We start from the raw sequence: 19545 nt of genomic DNA, 5'->3' as shown, positions 1-19545 counted from the left end.
TGTACATTACGTGCAAAGTAGCGCTGGAGTTTTTCAATTTCATTGTGTTCTGTCTTGGACATATTTGACCACAGTTCACACGCGTAGAAGGCACCTGGAATTATTACTCTACGCCATATGTTCATACAGCAGACTGGGTTCAGACCACCTGCTCTTAGACCAATATCTCTCAGGGAATTCAAATTCTTCCTCGCCTTAGCGCAAGCTCTCCTGGTCCTTTCGGATTCTAAATGAGTACTGATAATAGAACCTGCATATATTGTGTTCGATTTCATTTCCAGTATATGGTTACCTGGTCTAAAAGAACCTGGTTGGTTGATTTTGTTTCCACCTTTAAACACCAGAACACAGCTTTTTCTTGCATTATATGTCAATCTCCATTGGCAAGCATATTGATGTACAGTCTGTAAGGACATGCATATGCCACTACTTGTTGAGCTTATGAGAGTTGTGTCGTCCGCGAGTAGGACAACTGGGAAGTGATCACGTCCAAGCATAACACCTTGTTTCAAATGGTCAAGGCGGATTATAAGCTCGTTAATATACACAAGGAACATCCAGGCGGATAAGACACGTCCTTGGCCTACACCTTGTCCGATTGGGAACGTTCGACTTGTCTCACCGGCATATTTGACACATGCAGTAGATTCGTGATACGACTGACGTATGATATGCCAGGCTTTCCCTTGCACACCAAGGATGAATAATTTTAGGAGTAGTCCATTGTGCCAGATGCGATCAAACGCTTTCTCATTATCAAGAAACACCGTGTATACGTTGGAAGACCTTTCCGTATAGAAATATATGACTTCTTTGAGTATGTAGGTAGCTATGTTTGCACCGTGTTCTCGCCTGAAGCCACATTGTAATCTATGTGGGAAGTCGGGCTCCATATATTTGATATGTCTCTCAATTCTCTCTAATAGGATCTTTTCGAACAGTTTTCCCACCACTGACGTCAGAGTGATACCTCTGTAATTTGCAGGATCCGATCTGTCCTTATTGTTTCCTTTATATATTGGAATAATTGTTCCAGATCTCAACAGTGCAGGGCTGTAGCATGTTCGTATCATCATGTTAAACAGTTGAGTTAAGTGTTTTAGAAGCATATCTCCAGCGAAATAGATATGTTCATTTGTGATTTGGTCCGGTCCTGGTGACTTTCTCATTTTTAAGCTTTGTTTCAGTCGTTTTAGTTCGTGTATTTCTATGTCTCTCTTCAGTATAGGATCATCGTCCAGAAGTGGTATCATTGAGATGTTGTTTATTCTAGAGTCCGTCTCAACACGAAAGTCGCTATCAAACTCCGGCCGGTCAAGAGGTGATAGTAAATCTGCATAGTAGTCTGCCCACAAGTTGCACACCTCTGATGGTGTATTGCAACAGAGTTCTTTGTACTTGAGGTGTGTATTTACAGTCTTAGATTGTCTTTGTTTCTTTACAATCCTGTAGAATTCAGCAATATCTACTTCACATGCTGAGTTTATTTCAATATATTTTTCTTTATTCCATTGTCTCTCAGCCTGTCTTTTGCAACGTCGGAAGTCACATTTAGCCTGTTTGTATAGGGTATACGAGTCGTTACCGGCACCCCGAGGCCTGTCTTCTGCTGACCACAATCTTTTCGCCTGGCGCATCTTGTAATGATAGAGGTCAAGGTTAGAACTCTTCCAGTAAGGTTTCAGGTGAGCTCTATAGTGTCCACGTGGAATGAACTTAGCAGCAGACGTCTTTAGTGCGCTGACAATCGAGTCAAAATAACTCTCTATTACATCAGCTCCTATGTTATGTTGTCACAACGTATATCTGTAGACTCCATGGCCAGATTGGTTGCTACAACGTTGTGAGGTTATGTTGTTACAACGTATATCTGTAGACTTCCAGATTGGTTGCTACAACGTTGTTATGTTACGTTGTCACAACGTACATCTGTAGACTCCATGGCCAGATTGGTTGCTACAACATTGTGACGTTATGTTGTCACAACGTATATCTGTAGACTCCATGGCCAGATTGGTTGCTACAACGTTGTGAGGTTACGTTGTCACAACGTATATCTGTAGACTCTATGGCCAGATTGGTTGCTACAACGTGGTGGGGTTACGTTGTCACAGCATATATCCGTAGACTGCATGGCCAGATTGGTTGCTACAACGTTGTTAGGCAACGTTGTCACAACGTATATCTGTAGACTCCATGGCCAGATCTGTTGCTTCAACGTTGTGAGGTTACGTTGTCACAACGTATATCTGTAGACTCTATGGCCAGATTGATTGCTACAACGTTGTTAGGTTACGTTGTCACAACGTATTTCTGTAGACTCTATGGCCAGATTGGTTGCTTCAACGTTGTTAAGTTACGTTGTCACAACGTATTTCTGTAGACTCTATGGCCAGATTGGTTGCTACAACGTTGTGAGGTCATGTTGTCACTGCGTATATCTGTAGACTCCATGGCCAGATTGGTTGCTACGACGTTGTGAGGTTATGTTGTCACAACGTATATCTGTAGACTCCATGGCCAGATTGGTTGCTACAACGTTGTTATGTTACGTTGTCACAGCATATATCCGTAGACTGCATGGCCAGATTGGTTCTACAACGTTGTGACGTTACGTTGTCACAACGTATATCTGTAGGGTCCCAGATTGGTTGCTACAACGTTGTGAGGTTACGTTGTCACAACGTTTATCTGTAGACTCTATGGCCAGATTGGTTGCTACAACGTTGTTAGGTTACGTTGTCACAACGTATATCTGTAGACTCTATGGCCAGATTGGTTGCTACAACGTTGTGAGGTTACGTTGTCACAACGTATATTTGTAGACTCCATGGCCAGATTGGTTGCTACAATGTTGAGAGGTTACGTTGTCACAACGTATATCTGTAGACTCCATGGCCAGATTGGTTGCTACAACGTTGTTAGGTTACGTTGTCACAACGTATATCTGTAGACTCTATGGCCAGATTGGTTGCTACAACGTTGTGAGGTTATGTTGTCACTGCGTATATTTGTAGACTCCATGGCCAGATTGGTTGCTACAACGTTGTGAGGTTACGTTGTCACAACGTAAATCTGTAGACTGCATGGCCAGATTGGTTGCTAAAACGTTGTGAGGTTATGTTGTTACAACGTATATCTGTAGACTCTATGGCCAGATTGGTTGCTACAACGTTGTTAGGTTACGTTGTCACAACGTATATCTGTAGACTCTATGGCCAGATTGGTTGCTACAACGTTGTTAGGTTACGTTGTCACAACGTATATCTGTAGACTTCCAGATTGGTTGCTACAACATTGTGAGGTTATGTTGTCACTGCGTATATTTGTAGACTCCATGGCCAGATTGGTTGCTACAACGTTGTGAGGTTACGTTGTCACAACGTAAATCTGTAGACTCTATGGCCAGATTGGTTCCTACAACGTTGTGAGGTTACGTTGTCACAGCATATATCCGTAGACTGCATGGCAAGATTGGTTGCTACAACGTTGTGAGGCAACGTTGTCACAACGTATATCTGTAGACTCCATGGCCAGATTGGTTGCTACAACGTTGTGAGGTTACGTTCTCACAACGTATATCTGTAGACTCCATGGCCAGATTGGTTGCTACAACGTTGTGAGGTTATGTTGTTACAACGTATATCTGTAGATTTCCAGATTGGTTGCTACAACGTTGTTATGTTACGTTGTCACAACGTATATCTGTAGACTCCATGGCCAGATTGGTTGCTACAACGTTGTGAGGTTACGTTGTCACAACGTATATCTGTAGACTCTATGGCCAGATTGGTTCCTGCAACGTTGTGAGGTTACGTTGTCACAGCATATATCCGTAGACTGCATGGCCAGATTGGTTGCTACAACGTTGTGAGGCAACGTTGTCACAACGTATATCTGTAGACTCCATGGCCAGATTGGTTGCTACAACGTTGTAAGGTTACGTTGTCACAACGTATATCTGTAGACTCTATGGCTAGATTGATTGCTGCAACGTTGTTAGCTTACGTTGTCACAACGTATTTCTGTAGACTCTATGGCCAGATTGGTTGCTACAACGTTGTGAGGTTACGTTGTCACAACGTATTTCTGTAGACTCTATGGCCAGATTGGTTGCTACAATGTTGTGGGGTCATGTTGTCACTGCGTATATCTGTAGACTCCATGGCCAGAATGGTTGCTACGACGTTGTGAGGTTATGTTGTCACAACGTATATCTGTAGACTCCATGGCCAGATTGGTTGCTACAACGTTGTGAGGTTACGTTGTCACTGCATATATCCGTAGACTGCATGGCCAGATTGGTTGATACAACGTTGTGAGGCAACGTTGTCACAACGTATATCTGTAGACTCTATGGCCAGATTGGTTGCTACAACGTTGTGAGGTTACGTTGTCACAACGTATACCTGTAGACTCTATGGCCAGATTGATTGCTACAACGTTGTGAGGTTACGTTGTCACAACGTATTTCTGTAGACTTTATGGCCAGATTGGTTGCTAAAACGTTGTGAGGTTACGTTGTCACAACGTATTTCTGTAGACTCTATAGCCAGATCGGTTGCTACAACGTTGTGAGGTCATGTTGTCACTGCGTATATCTGTAGACTCCATGGCCAGATTGGTTGCTACGACGTTGTGAGGTTATGTTGTCACAACGTATATCTGTAGACTCCATGGCAAGATTGGTTGCTACAACGTTGTGAGGTTACGTTGTCACAGCATATATCCGTAGACTGCATAACCAGATTGGTTGCTACAACGTTGTGAGGCCACGTTGTCACAACGTATATCTGTAGACTCCATGGCCAGATTGGTTGCTACAACGTTGTGAGGTTACGTTGTCACAACGTAAATCTGTAGACTCCATGGCCAGATTGGTTGCTACAACGTTGTTATGTTACAATGTCACAGCATATATCCGTAGACTGCATGGCCAGATTGGTTGCTACAACGTTGTAAGGGTTACGTTGTCACAACGTATATCTGTAGGGTCCCAGATTGGTTGCTACAACGTTGTGAGGTTACGTTGTCACAACGTTTATCTGTAGACTCTATGGCCAGATTGGTTGGTACAACGTTGTGAGGTTACGTTGTCACAACGTTTATCTGTAGACTCTATGGCCAGATTGGTTGCTACAACGTTGTGAGGTTATGTTGTTACAACGTATATCTGTAGACTTCCAGATTGGTTGCTACAACGTTGTTATGTTACGTTGTCACAACATACATCTGTAGACTCCATGGCCAGATTGGTTGCTACAACATTTTGACGTTATGTTGTCACAACGTATATCTGTAGACTCCATGGCCAGATTGGTTGCTACAACGTTGTGAGGTTACGTTGTCACAATGTTTATCTGTATACTCTATTGCCAGATTGGTTGCTACAACGTTATGAGGTTATGTTGTCACAGCATATATCCGTAGACTCCATGGCCAGATTGGTTGCTACAACGGTGTGAGGTCATGTTGTCACTGCGTATATCTGTAGACTCCATGGCCAGATTGGTTGCTAAGACGTTGTGAGGTTATGTTGTCACAACGTATATCTGTAGACTGCATAGCCAGATTGGTTGCTACAACGTTGTGAGGCCACGTTGTCACAACGTATATATGTAGACTCCATGGCCATATTGGTTGCTACAACGTTGTGAGGTTACGTTGTCACTGCGTATATCTGTAGACTCTATGGCCAGATTGATTGCTACAACGTTGTGAGGTTACGTTGTCACAAAGTATTTCTGTAGACTCTATGGCCAGATTGGTTGCTAAAACGTTGTGAGGTTACGTTGTCACAACGTATTTCTGTAGACTCCATGGCCAGATTGGTTGCTAAGACGTTGTGAGGTTATGTTGTCACAACGTATATCTGTAGACTGCATAGACAGATTGGTTGCTACAACGTTGTGAGGCAACGTTGTCAAAACATATATCTGTAGACTCCATGGCCATATTGGCTGCTACAACGTTGTGAGGTTACGTTGTCACAACGTATATCTGTAGACTCCCAGATTGGTTGCTACGACGTTGTGAGGTTATGTTGTCACAACGTATATCTGTAGACTGTATGGCCAGATTGGTTGCTACAACGTTGTTATGTTACGTTGTCACAACATATATCCGTAGACTGCATAGCCAGATTGGTTGCTACAACGTTGTGAGGCCACGTTGTCACAACGTATATCTGTAGACTCCCAGATTGGTTGCTACATCATTGTGAGGTTACGTTGTCACAACGTATATCTGTAGACTTCCAGATTGGTTGCTACAACGTTGTGAGGTTACGTCGTCACAACGTATATCTGTAGGGTCCCAGATTGGTTGCTACATCATTGTGAGGTTACGTTGTCACAACTAATATCTGTAGACTTCCAGATTGGTTGCTACAACGTTGTGAGGTTACGTTGTCACAACATATATCTGTAGACTTCCAGATTGGTTGCTACAACGTTGTGAGGTTATGTTGTCACAACGAATATCTGTAGGGTCCCAGATTGGTTGCTACATCATTGTGAGGTTACGTTGTCACAACATATATCTGTAGACTTCCAGATTGGTTGCTACAACGTTGTGAGGTTACGTTGTCACAACATATATCTGTAGACTTCCAGATTGGTTGCTACAACGCACATACATGGACGATAATACAACCAAGGTAGGAAGTCAATGTCATGGCAATCGCTATGACAACATACAATTCTGGTTTTGTGGCTGTGGCTGAAGAAAACAAACTAATCATGATACAAAATACAAGCTCCTCCAATCCCCCAGAATATCAAATGGTCGGTCTCTTAAACTACCCTGGCACGTCCACACATATTCGTCACCAAGTCCAGATTTTCCTGGTGTGACATCAACGACATTTGAAACCAAAGTGGTTTGTACCCATTGGAGGTGTTTCGATAATACACAAGTGGTCGAATATATGTTTGCAGTTTGGCTTAAGAATGTCTAGATCATGTGTTGGTCACCTTTACACCACCCTTATTCCAAAATCTGTAATAAATGGATAGCGTGATATATTCCTGCATCTGCCTCCGTAACAGAAATGTTTTGAAATAAGCCTCCTGGTACTACAAGTATCACATTTTACCTTACACATACTGTATTCATTACCATGAAAAGTTACAAAACTTGTGCTTAAATATTTATATTGCTATTAATTTAAATGAATATTTAAGAATTGACTTCAATATGCTTTTACCTAAATGGAGAAAGAGACGCATATTCCGGTAGCCACACACTGTTTAGATTCACTCAAAACGTGCACACCTGTCTTTACGTCAAACCTCCATAAACGCAAATACATATTGAAGTCAATTCTTATGAACTTCAACAATACTAACTTGCACATACTGCTTACTTACATTTTTTTATAATCATGAACATAGACATCAAGAGATATCAATACGAAATCAGTGACATATAGAGAATCTCACCGAGTGTCTTTTGATATCAAATATATCAACACAAGTTGATAAAAGAGGAAGAACTCCGAGGCTTGCCGAGTGTTGATATATTTTGATATCAAAAGACACGAGGGTGAGACTTTATTTACCATCCAACATCATTCAATGACGTCATAATGGTCTGCAAGGCATTGTGATGCAATTTCATTGCAGCGATATCTACAATGTAAGGGTAGCCTAATGGTTAAAGATTTCGCCTGTGTTCGATTCCCTTCATGGGTACAATGTGGGAAGACCATTTGTGGTGTACCTCGCCGTTATGTTGTGGAATATTGCTAAATGCGGCTTAAAACAAAACTTACTCACATGACATATGTTATAGAAACTAATCTCAATTACAAATACCTTCTCTTACTGTGCATTTCCATAAATATCATGTACCTTTTGAAATCGTATACTGCCTTGTTTGGATGGAGCAAGTTTGAGATACTCCATGAGCTCCAACACAACCTCCTTCTTCCTGCTTCCACTGTTCGTCAGACAGGACAAAATATGTGTTTTCATTGTGCTGTTTTACAAAACATTATACATACATACATACATACATACATACATACATACATACATACATACATACATACATACATACATACATTATGATATTGATTTCCATCTCTATATATTTACAGCAAACAAACAATCAAACAAAATAATGTTGCTTCTTAAATTGCTTAAACGTTTCAGTTTCGCCAGAACTAGTAGTGTCAACAATTCTGATCAGTTGTATTTTCACTGTTATTTCTGATGCACCTATAAGGATATCTGTGAGAGCCGAGACATCTAATGAAGCATTCTGGGCTGGTTGCTAGGGACGATACCGTTCAGACCGTTTACAGTGATACATTCAAGGAACACTATTAAGGTCAATTTGTCCGAGCACTGCCCACTTGACAAGAAACAGACCCCCATTCGTTCTAAAACCGTAAAGATATCTCACTTCAGACACGGCGCAATATTCCCACGATGTAAGAGGCAGTTCCAAAAGCAAGAATGATATAAATATTTGATATGTGAATGCAAGATCGAAGTAAATTAGTATGTTAGATGATCAATCGCTTGTCAGGGCATTATGTAAATTCAGAGTGTCATTACACAATATCAGTGTAAATTTTAAACGTAGATGTGAAAAAAGGGACGTTGGAATTGGAATCTGATAAAACTGCCAATTAGGATAAATTGAGGATGCATTTTCTGTTTTATTAGTATGTGATAAGTATTTACATCTTAGAGAAAAGTATATTCCGATGTTTAACAATAGGCATAAAAACAAGATGTTAATGATCAGTCTTATAAAATCCTCTGCTGTTATACGTTCATTCGCTATATTGTCAGATAGTTTTTATTTATCATGTATATCACGTGACTAAACAAATGAACCTGAAAATGTCACCTGTACAATGTGCCATGTGGCCTCAAATACCGAATACATCTCTACATATCTACATATATCTTGAACGACAAGATAGCGCTGATACAACACTTCGCCATTTAACAAGTCATTTTCTTTCATGACATACTGCACGACAATTTATCCATCCAAAACAATTACATAAAGTAAGCAAAATCTGTAAACAGCTACTGACAAATGGTGTGGTGTGTATCTTACTTATGTCCACTTTATCAGATGTTATCATATACAGATTAATAACGTTCTGGTGTTTTAAGTAGTTTAAAGGATGAAAATCCAAATGCTGAATAAAAACGAAAGTAATGCATTATTGCCTTGGTTTTGACGTAGCAGCAACGTTTCAGAAACGAAGTTACAAAACATTGTGTGATGTCTGCTGCACAACGTTTTCACAACTTAAATGTGAAACTTACTAATAATAACGTAATGGAAACGTTATATCACAACGTTACCAATCCACAACCTTACCACAACATTGTGAAAACGCAGTGTGTTTGTTGAGATGCTACGTGCTAAAGAAATACTACAATTCCCGTATTGATTAGAGAGTAGTTTCCAGATATGTGGTGTTTATCAAGCATGGCTGCAAACATTTTGACATTGTACCATAAATGGGGCGGGTCCCTCAGATTTACTATTTATTGGCAGTGTCTAAAGTGGCTATAGGGAATAGCAATATAACTTTAGCTTCATCTTTGGGGAGCATTGAGACCTCAGCAAGATTAGTTTGAGAATATGTATCCGTGTGGTTAATGTCGTATTTTGGAATAAAAGAATAGGTATGTTTCAACCAAAGGTTCCATAATACAATTTATATTCCTACTACTACGTGATGGTTACGAAACACACGAGGGTATATTTTCTATGTGCAATGACAATCGCTCCTCGAGCTTACAGAATAGAAGATATGGTGCAGCAAACATCAAATATTTCATAATCAATTTATACAAGATACGGGCTTGCAACAGAGTCTTGCCGAAAGGGAGAATGTCGTGTTTCCCGTGCACCTGTACTTGACCCTCAGGCTGACAAGGCTGAATAACAACCCGATCACCTGCGGGATACGATCTCAGGACCTGGCGTTTGCTAGCATTGCGCTTTTGATCGCTTGCCCAATCCACTCGTGTTATCATACAGGCCTGACATGACAGCCTATCTTTCGTGATCTTCATCTTTTTTTCAGTTCATGACACGTAATGCAACTGAGACTGTTTCGTGCCTTAGGCTCGTTGAAAGACATTTATTGAGGAGTTTATTTAGATTGAAAAGCACTGATTGGAAACTCAAGTTCCGTTTTTACTTACGCCATGCCATTCATCTCGTGCGTTTGACTTGTTGGGGGAACAACATCATGTCAAAAGTAACTCAAGAAACAAAAAAACTAAGCATAATCATGGTGAAATATATAATAATTACATTTACAGTTATAAAATTGTCAACTATTGAAGATGTTTTTGTTTTTTTGTTTTATAATTTGATGTTTAACACCGCACTAAGGCCTTTCCCAGCTATATGGCGGCGCTCTGTAATCGAGTCTAGACCAGACCATCCGATGATTGACATCTTGAGCATCGATCCAATCAATTGGGATACGATGACATGCATCAAATAAGTCAGAGAGCCTGACCATCCGATCCCACTAGCAGCCTCTTACGACAAACATAGTAGCCTTTTACTATGGTGACAGATACAACATTGTATATATATTAAAGGTGTTTTGAAACGATTCAATAACGCCTCCATCCACAGTTCACTGGCCAAACAAGGCCTAGCAGCTAGGACTTGACTTCTGTAGCATTTGAAATGTGGGGTGGTGTCACGTGTGGGGTATACTGAACAAAGTAAGAAAAATACATTATACTTCCTTGATAATCACGTGAATTGTACTTCCATTTTACATTATGCATCTTTCTCCAGCTATTTATCGGATTTATAGATAACAACTTCCGATTAAAAATATAGATATTATGATTGACTTACATACATCACACATACATCAGTATGTTTATAGGTACCAACTGAACATAGTGGAAGAAACCGCATGAAAGTCAAAAGTGGATATTGTATACATTGTACGAAAGCCACCGTTCCATACACAAAGCATATTCACAGATCGATGAGACTTCTTGTTAGCAAATCTCTCTCTCTCTCTCTCTCGCTCTCTCTCTCTCTGTCTCTCTCTCTCCCTCTCTCCCTCTCTGTCTCTCTCCCTCTTTCTCTCTCTCTCCCTCTCTCTCTCCCTCTCTCTCTCTCCCCCCCTCTCTCTCTCTCTCTCTCTCTCTCGCTCTGTGTTTGTCTCTCTCTCTCACACATACTCTCACTCTCCCTCAAAAAGTCATACAAAATAGACATACATTAATATAAGTTAATATAATAATAAGTAAAAGTAAATTAAACAATTCTTCCCCAAATGTAAATAAACTTTATTAGCAGCTGGTGCTTAATCGGAAAAGCTGCACTGTCTGTGTGTGTCTGTCTGTGTGTGTATATGGTGTGTGTGTCTGTCGGTCTGTCTGTACTCACTGACAAAAGAAACGCGAATACATATATGTTGGTTAATACACAAAGAACTACTCATATTCACGAGATATTAGATTGGTTCGACGCACAAAGGAACATACTGGCATGTTGTGTGAATCGACGCTCATGAACACATCACATTTGACGTCATAGTCCAATGACACGAGATGCACCATGTGTCTCCTGCAGGATTAGCCTGTAAAGTTTGGGAATCACGTGCACCAGATCATGATAAGAATAAGTGCATTGTGTATGTCGTTAAGCGTTTACTGTTAATTGGGTTGTAACGACTCGATCACATGCAGCTCTCTGAAGTTCACGGAGTACAAGTTATCAGTACAATTAACACAAATACTTCTATAAACATCGTTAAGAAACGTTGAGGTTATTCAACGTAACAAGCGTTTAACTGTGTTTACGCTCCTGGTGTATTGCATCAGCGTCGCTTCGATGTCGAGGCTCACACCGTCATCAAGCTAAAGATGAACACACATGCAGTGACCAGGCACGAAACACTCTTCGCATTTTTTAATATTATGAAGAATCATTTATTTATTATTTAATGAGGAACAGCTTCAAGTCAAAAGCACTATACGTTATCATTTGACAACTCTATTTTACAATTGTTATGCTTTGTTCTTCATCAAAAATATAACTTCGTACATTTTTCTGACACATTTCTTGTTGACACTTGATATCTGCAATTGCATACCCATGATATGTCAGGCATTACGTTGTGAGTAGGTCAGTATTGTATCTAGTAGGCTATTGGATGTGTTGTGAGCAGGGCCGTAATGTATCTAGCGACCATTGATATGCCTGTTTTAGCACAAACAACAATACTTAACACCATATCAGTGTTCGTACTTGTACGTGTATACATAGTGTATGGTCATCAAACGGGGATCATCAGAGAAGCTCTGCGGAACATGGAGATACATGGACGTCCCCCAGTCAGCAACATTTCAGTGATATCAGCCTGAGTAGTATAGGTAATGATGGTTCTGGCTCACTTCCACTGGAGCAGGATTCATATACCTATACTGCTACTACAGGAGGAATTCTTTTTGCCAAAATGATTATGCGATTCAACGATAGTCATGAAATTAAGTTAAATTGACTCCACCTGGAGCCAATGATATAAATTTTTATAGGTAATGATGGTTCTGGCTCACTTCCACTGGAGCCGGATTTATATACCTATACTGATACTACAGAGGGGATTTTTTATGCCAAAATGATTATGCGATTCAATGATAGTCATGAGATTGGCTCTAGCTCACCAATACCTGGGGCCAATCATTGCTTTAGATGAGTCTAAATGGTAATAAAAATATTCTTTATTATTTTTATCGATAAAGCGATATTCAACATTTTTATTAAGTTCTTCGTTCATTTTACTAGGAGACCAGACTATATAACTACACTCTTTTTGTAAATTGATAAGAAACAATTGATAACCGTATTTGGTTGGTTTGACATCACTGATATAATAAAAACCTTGTGGTAATTCTCTCCATTGAATAGCTTTCTCCATTATTATATATTTATGTAAGCATTTGTCTAAATGTGATCAAACGATAGTAAGCAATCTATTTTTAATCTCCAACCAGTTCTTTGGTTTTGGCACGGAATAATTGACGCGCTTGTTGCCTCCCCTGTTCTATGAACTTTTTTTTCTCGTCTTCGCTAATACCACTGGTCTTACGAGATTTTGATCGAATCTCCTGCTTCATTTCATTGTATTTGGTGAGTTCCGACAGCACTAAACGAAACTCATCCTCGGATATCTTACAATCGGCCATTGCTGTCGAAATATGATCCTCAATGCTGATCAACTTTGCTTCGGCGAGTATCTGAATACTATCGTGTTTTAATGCTTTCTTTTGTAACCTACGAGAAATGAATTTTATTGCTATTCCTGCCAGTCCCGAGACTCCAGCGGTTATTTCCATGCCGAGCACGAGAGGCGCGGCGATTATAGTTGATAGTAAACCGATACCCGCTACACCGAGTCCCATGCCAGATACTACAAGAGCGGTGTCAACTCCGTCCAGAGCATTCACGGCTCTACGATACTTTTTATACAATCCAAGTCTCAACTCCCTATCCTTCCCTATTCGATGTTTTATATCGCTTATTTGATGTAATCGAAATCCATCAACGGTTTCCATCTTTTCAAATGCTTCACCGAGCGTCGGATATAAACTCATAGTGTATATTACGATCATATAATAGTCTTTAATTGGTCTTGCTTAAATGTTTTGAGACTATACATCAATCTTATCAAATGTATATTATACGACAAGAATATCTTAGTAAGAGAAATGCTGTCACTTTTAATAATTTGGACCCCCTCGAGGGTTGCAACGGGCGATGCTCCGATATGAATAATACTGCAATGTTGACGCTCGTGTTTCTTGAGCCATTTAATCGATAGACCTGGTAATATATCGAAGGCATCTTCCGGTGCATCTCCGAACAAGACTTCAATAATAAGCGTAGAAAGATTAGGTATTGCACTCAGGTTAACTTTAATTTTATCGAATTCAGTAATCAAATTTAAAGTAACATTTTTTAAGGCCGGACGACTATATAACATATGACCTGGGTTTTCTGGCAGGGGAGTGACCAACACACTTTTTCGTTTTGACGGGATATAAGCCGCGAGTACGATGCCACTATTTATTATGTTAGTTAATTATGTCCCTTACCCATCATCACATAAGGTGGGGTAATGACGATATTCAGTAGCCACTCGATGTTTTTTTTGCTTCGATCATAGTCCATTTTTTATCGTCGTTGCGAGTAATATTGTACGAGGTGTTTTTAATGAGTCTACTAACATCGACATCACTTAAATCTCCTAGATTACCCGTGAATGTGACTTCTTTCCGATTGTATACATTATCGTGTAAGTGTAAAGCGTATAACTTACCATCGGTACCGGGTTTATCAAATCCTTCCGTGTCTCCGAGATCGGAAAGCGCAATTGTATTACATTTTCTTACTGTTCCAGGGCCTGATGCATCAACCATTATTTTTAATATGGAGTGTTACACTTAAGTATCCTATATGTACTGGTTGGTGTTTTACATCTAATACAGACATTTTAAGGTCTGAAATAATACCCCGCTTCAATTTTTTATATTGTAATGACGAGAAAGATTCCGTTCTACCACTATTGTATTTTTCATTTTTGACTGGAACACATCTGAGTAGAGTTGAAGGACTTTCTAGTTGAATATTATCCGTCGTGCTTATTTGATCAAGATGGATGAACAACTCTTTATAGGGAACTAAATCGGGTAATTTAACCTCCTCATCTGGTAACTTGTGTATTGTACCAACTAAGCGTGTAAATTCAAGTGTAGGTGATGGGTCCAACAAAATTATAGTTTTTTCATGGTCGAATTTCACTGTCCCAGTCGCCTCATTTTGTGTGAGACTAATTCTATTAGGCTTAAAAATGTCATCATTGAGTGAGCTTACGCTGTAATACCCATCAGGTATAGTAATGTCTTTGGCAGTGCCAAGTGCGGATAATATCATTATCCTATTATTATCTTTTGCAGCATTTATATTGGTCCACAGTGGGTAATACGTTACATCGCATAGAGCGACTTCGAGTTGTCCATCCGAGTTATCGATAGTACGAAGCAGTTGAATAGACTGACCATTTGTTATTCCCAGGAGTGTAACATACATATCAAATATACAATGATACTATATCATAACTTAAATATGGAATCAACCATTATTTTTAATATGGAGTGTTACACTTAAGTATCCTATATGTACAGGTTGATGTTTTACATCTAATACAGAAATTTTGAGGTCTGAAATAATACCCCGCTTCAATTTTTTATATTGTAATGTTGAGAAAGATTCCGTTCTACCGCTATTGTATTTTTCATCTTTAACTGGAACACATCTGAGTAGAGTTGAAGGACTTTCTTGTTGAATATTATCCGTCGTACTGATCTGATCAAGATGGATGCACAACTCTTTATAGGGAACTAAATCGGGTAATGCATATACAGTCACTGTTTTTTTGGGTGGTAATAATGCTAACTGTCCAAGTCCAAGTGTAATTGCTAAGTACTCGAAAATAATTACACCTTTTGCTCCAGTGTATATTTTCACTGTCCCATTCGACTCATTTTGTGTGATACTCATTCCATTAGACTTAAAAATTTCATCATTGAGTGAGCATACGCTGTAATACCCATCAGGTATAATAATGACTCTGTCAATACCATTGTTTTCACCTGTTATATGAAACTCATTATTTCTTTTTATAGCATTTATATTGGTCCACAGTGGGTAATACGTTACGTCGCATAAAGTGACTTCAAGTTGTCCATCCGAGTTATCGATTGTATGAAGCAGTTCAATAGACTGACCATTTGTTATTCCAGGTAGTGTAACATACATATTAAATATGCAATGATACTATATGATAACTTAAATATGAAATCGAGATACATTACTAATCAATCGATTATAGTAACTGCCTCTGGTGCTGAATTTTTCGTTAAATTCCCAGATATCTTTGAAAATTACAGGGTCACGGCAACTAGCGATAAAATGGTGCACGATTGGTTTCACAATCCTATGCAATTTTGGCAGAATCAGTTAAACTTTGCCATATGGTGTGCCACAATGGGATGTGGCGTATCTGTTAATGCCCCAGGATTTATGCTAAATAAGTCTGTTTTATTATTTCACGTGTATTATCAGATTAGACGTATACTTAAAGAAATTAGTGCTCCATTACCGCAGGATCGAGCGTGGAATTCCACAAATAATCTGTATAATAGGGGGGCGTATGAACGTATTTGTAATGAATTTAATGTTTCTACGAGTAAAGATTGGCGTTTTAAAGGAGCAAACCATGGTCTAGGTGTTCCGTACAGCGGACAAAGAACTGTTAAAGAAGTCAGGGATGATTTAGTTAAAAAAACTCATCAACCATTCGATCCATTTCAATTCTTACAGATAGACAATCTTTTTGTAAGATTGCATAATCTTAATCATGGCTGGGAACTTTCGAGTAACGATTAGAGAGGTTCTCTTATGAGTTTTAAGGGTGGTTTGGCTTATATTGTTACAAAATTTATACAAATGAACGATACCGCAAACGCTTGGAATGAATTTCTTAATGATAAAACGGAAAATAATTTTACTAACCCAGGATTTGTAAGATTTAATGAATCGATAAGAACTTATGTATGGGCAATTCTCGGTGCACAATCGCAAACACGAACGGGAATTATCGGTACTGGGACGGCGCTCGATGCGCAAAAACAGTTTGTCGCAAACGTGGAGGACGCCATTAATTCACCAGTTGACATACCATCGTCTATAAAGCGTTTTCAAGATGCATTACAGTACGCTCAATCCAAAGTGGACTTCGTTTATGCGCCGGGACTATACATGTCTCCGAGTAATATGGAACTTAAGATCAGTCAAGTGATAGGCTATAATAATAAAATTGTTATCGCTACCGATCAACAAAAAACAGGTATAAATTCAGATATTAACGTCGAATTAATAACGCAAACGATCACGGGCGAAAAGGGAATAGTCAAGCCACAAACACCACATGTTTCACAACCATCTTTTAATGCACACGCACAAGTACCACCGCATATTGAGGCTAAAAATCAACAACATATCAATGAAAAAACAGCGCTTGTTGTGGGTGGAGTCTCGGTTGGTTTACTCATGATTTGGTGGTTAAATAGTTCTTAGCGAACTGATTTGGTGGTTAAATAGTTCTTAGCGAATCCGACAACAGCCCTGCAATTGCTACGATGAATCCCCACAAGTTTTGACTAAGCCAAGTGGTGGTCTTAGCTAATAAATTCAATAGCCAGGAAACTATACTCCCTATTATACCGGGAAGTGCGGCCGCGGCTTTCTCAGCGAGCTTTCCCAGTGCTGAACCTAATGCTTTTAAATGCTTTTTTATCCACTCTTTTATACCATTTTTATCATTAGGCGGTTTACCACCACCACCTGTACTGCCACCTGTTAACGAGAGAGTCAAAGTCGATATAATAAATCCCAGCGCGGTTAAAATACTGGCAATTGTTATTCCCTGTTCTCTGAACAATGTTTTAATTTTATCGGCCAGTGTAGTATCATCGTTGAGGACTTGATCCATAGTTTCTCGAATACAACTGATTTGCGAACGAAGTGCCTTTCTATTACTGGAAGCTGCTTCGAGGTGGGCCAATCTTTCCTCTTCTAAGTTACGCAATCTTCCCGCCACGCGGCGTCTACTGAACTCATCGCCCGCCTGTTCGAGTTTTGTTTTCTCTTGAGCTATATGCTTGTCGAGTTCGGATAGCTTGGCTGTATTATTTATCAGTTCTCCCCGCATTGTTTGCATTGCCTTGTCAAGACCTCGTAATTCCCTAATACTGAACTCGGAAACTTGTAACGTGGAATTATCGTAATAGGTATCTAAGATTTCTCCGAGTCCATTCGAGGCCACGTTAGAGGCTTCTTCCAAATTATCTGTATTACTGAGTTCTTCTCGCACGGTTCGAAGAACCTTAGTAGTATTCGCAGAAAGTCGTCTGTAGTCCACAAAACCTAATTTATCACGAACAGTGCTGATGCCGTGTTTAGCAGCTATCGTAGACAAGGCTAGGGGCTTACGAGTACGAGAATGCATAAGATCAATATCCGGAGCGCCACTCAGTCGCAATATTCCTTTACTATCTATCTCAAACTTTGAATAGTCACGACCTATTGGGGTATCTTCTTTTAAGGCATCGTAATAATCATTGACAGACGATTGTAAAAGTTCATCGTTAAGACTACTAAACCTGGTTTCATCAGTACCCTCTTCGTTTGGGTTATCAAAGTCATCAAAGGTACTTAGATCAAAGTCATTATGTTCAAAATTAGTCATTTTTATATTAAACATAGGGTACATAATTTCAATATAAACAATGTCTTCGCAATACGGACACAAGTTAAACCCACAACGTAGACTTTGAGATCCATTAGGGGTCAAAGCAATTTGTCAGTCTGTAACTATAACTAATAACCCTAGTACCATAGATCAGAATCAAATGCTTCTGGTTCGCTTTCCTAATCTCGGCGCACACGATGTGTTAGTTCCGGGAACTGTCCGACTAGCATTTACGATTAGTTTGACTTCTACAGACATTAACAGGGAGCCCGTTCAGAACATAGGTCGTGCTATCGTTAAGAAAATCGCGATTAAAATTAGCGGTAATGAGGTTTTGAGTATCGACGATAGCATGTATACTATTGTTACATGGATCTCTGGAGAACGGATAAAGAGCGGGAAAACTTACAGTACCAAGGTATTTGTAATAAGAACACATTGAGACTGCACGTGGGTGCTGAAAATGGTGTTGATACCAACGAAAAAGATCTCGCCGTTGCCGACGCATTAGGTAACCGATTCTATATTCCCCTAGACTTTGAATTACTAGATTCCCACATGCCCTTTTATCAAGCATCCCTAGGCGATAGGTTAGAATACGAACTCACTTTTAATGACTACGGTAGAGTAATCAGATCTGCTAATGAAGATGCTAGATATTCCATTGACAATATATCGCTGGAGTACGATATGATAACGGATCCCGAATTAGCCAGACAAATTCGTAACCAGTATACCGGAAGTTTAGCCATTTTGTACGATCGCGTGCTGCGACATCGAAAGATCACGAGGGACAAAAAAGATACGATGTGAAATATCAATCTAAACGTTCCCACGAGGTCATTGAAGGGTATTTTAATGTTGTTCGAGGACCCCTCGGATGCATTTAAAAGAAATACCGAGAAGTTCTACAATCCCAAGATTACAAAAGTAGAATTGACTATCGAGGGCGTTCCAAATCAACTATATAGCCAAGGAATGCTAGCGTATCACCAGTGGGATGAGATTAAAAAACTTCCTTCTATAAAACGTTCTCCGGAAGTTAACGCGGTCGTGAAAGATCTGTCTCTCGGGAGTGTATCGATGGGTGAATACCTCACAACGAAGTACGCGCTATGGCTCGACATGCGAACAACGGACGATGACCAATTACATGGAAGTGGGAGGAGAATAGAAAATGCTAGCGAGGGTGCCACCATACAGATAACGAAGCT

This window comes from Haliotis rufescens, unplaced genomic scaffold (genome assembly GCF_023055435.1).
Source record: "Haliotis rufescens isolate VD_foot unplaced genomic scaffold, xgHalRufe1.0.p SCAF_164, whole genome shotgun sequence".
Classification (NCBI taxonomy): Eukaryota; Metazoa; Mollusca; class Gastropoda; order Lepetellida; family Haliotidae; genus Haliotis; species Haliotis rufescens.
Note: the sequence above shows the minus strand (reverse complement) of the source record.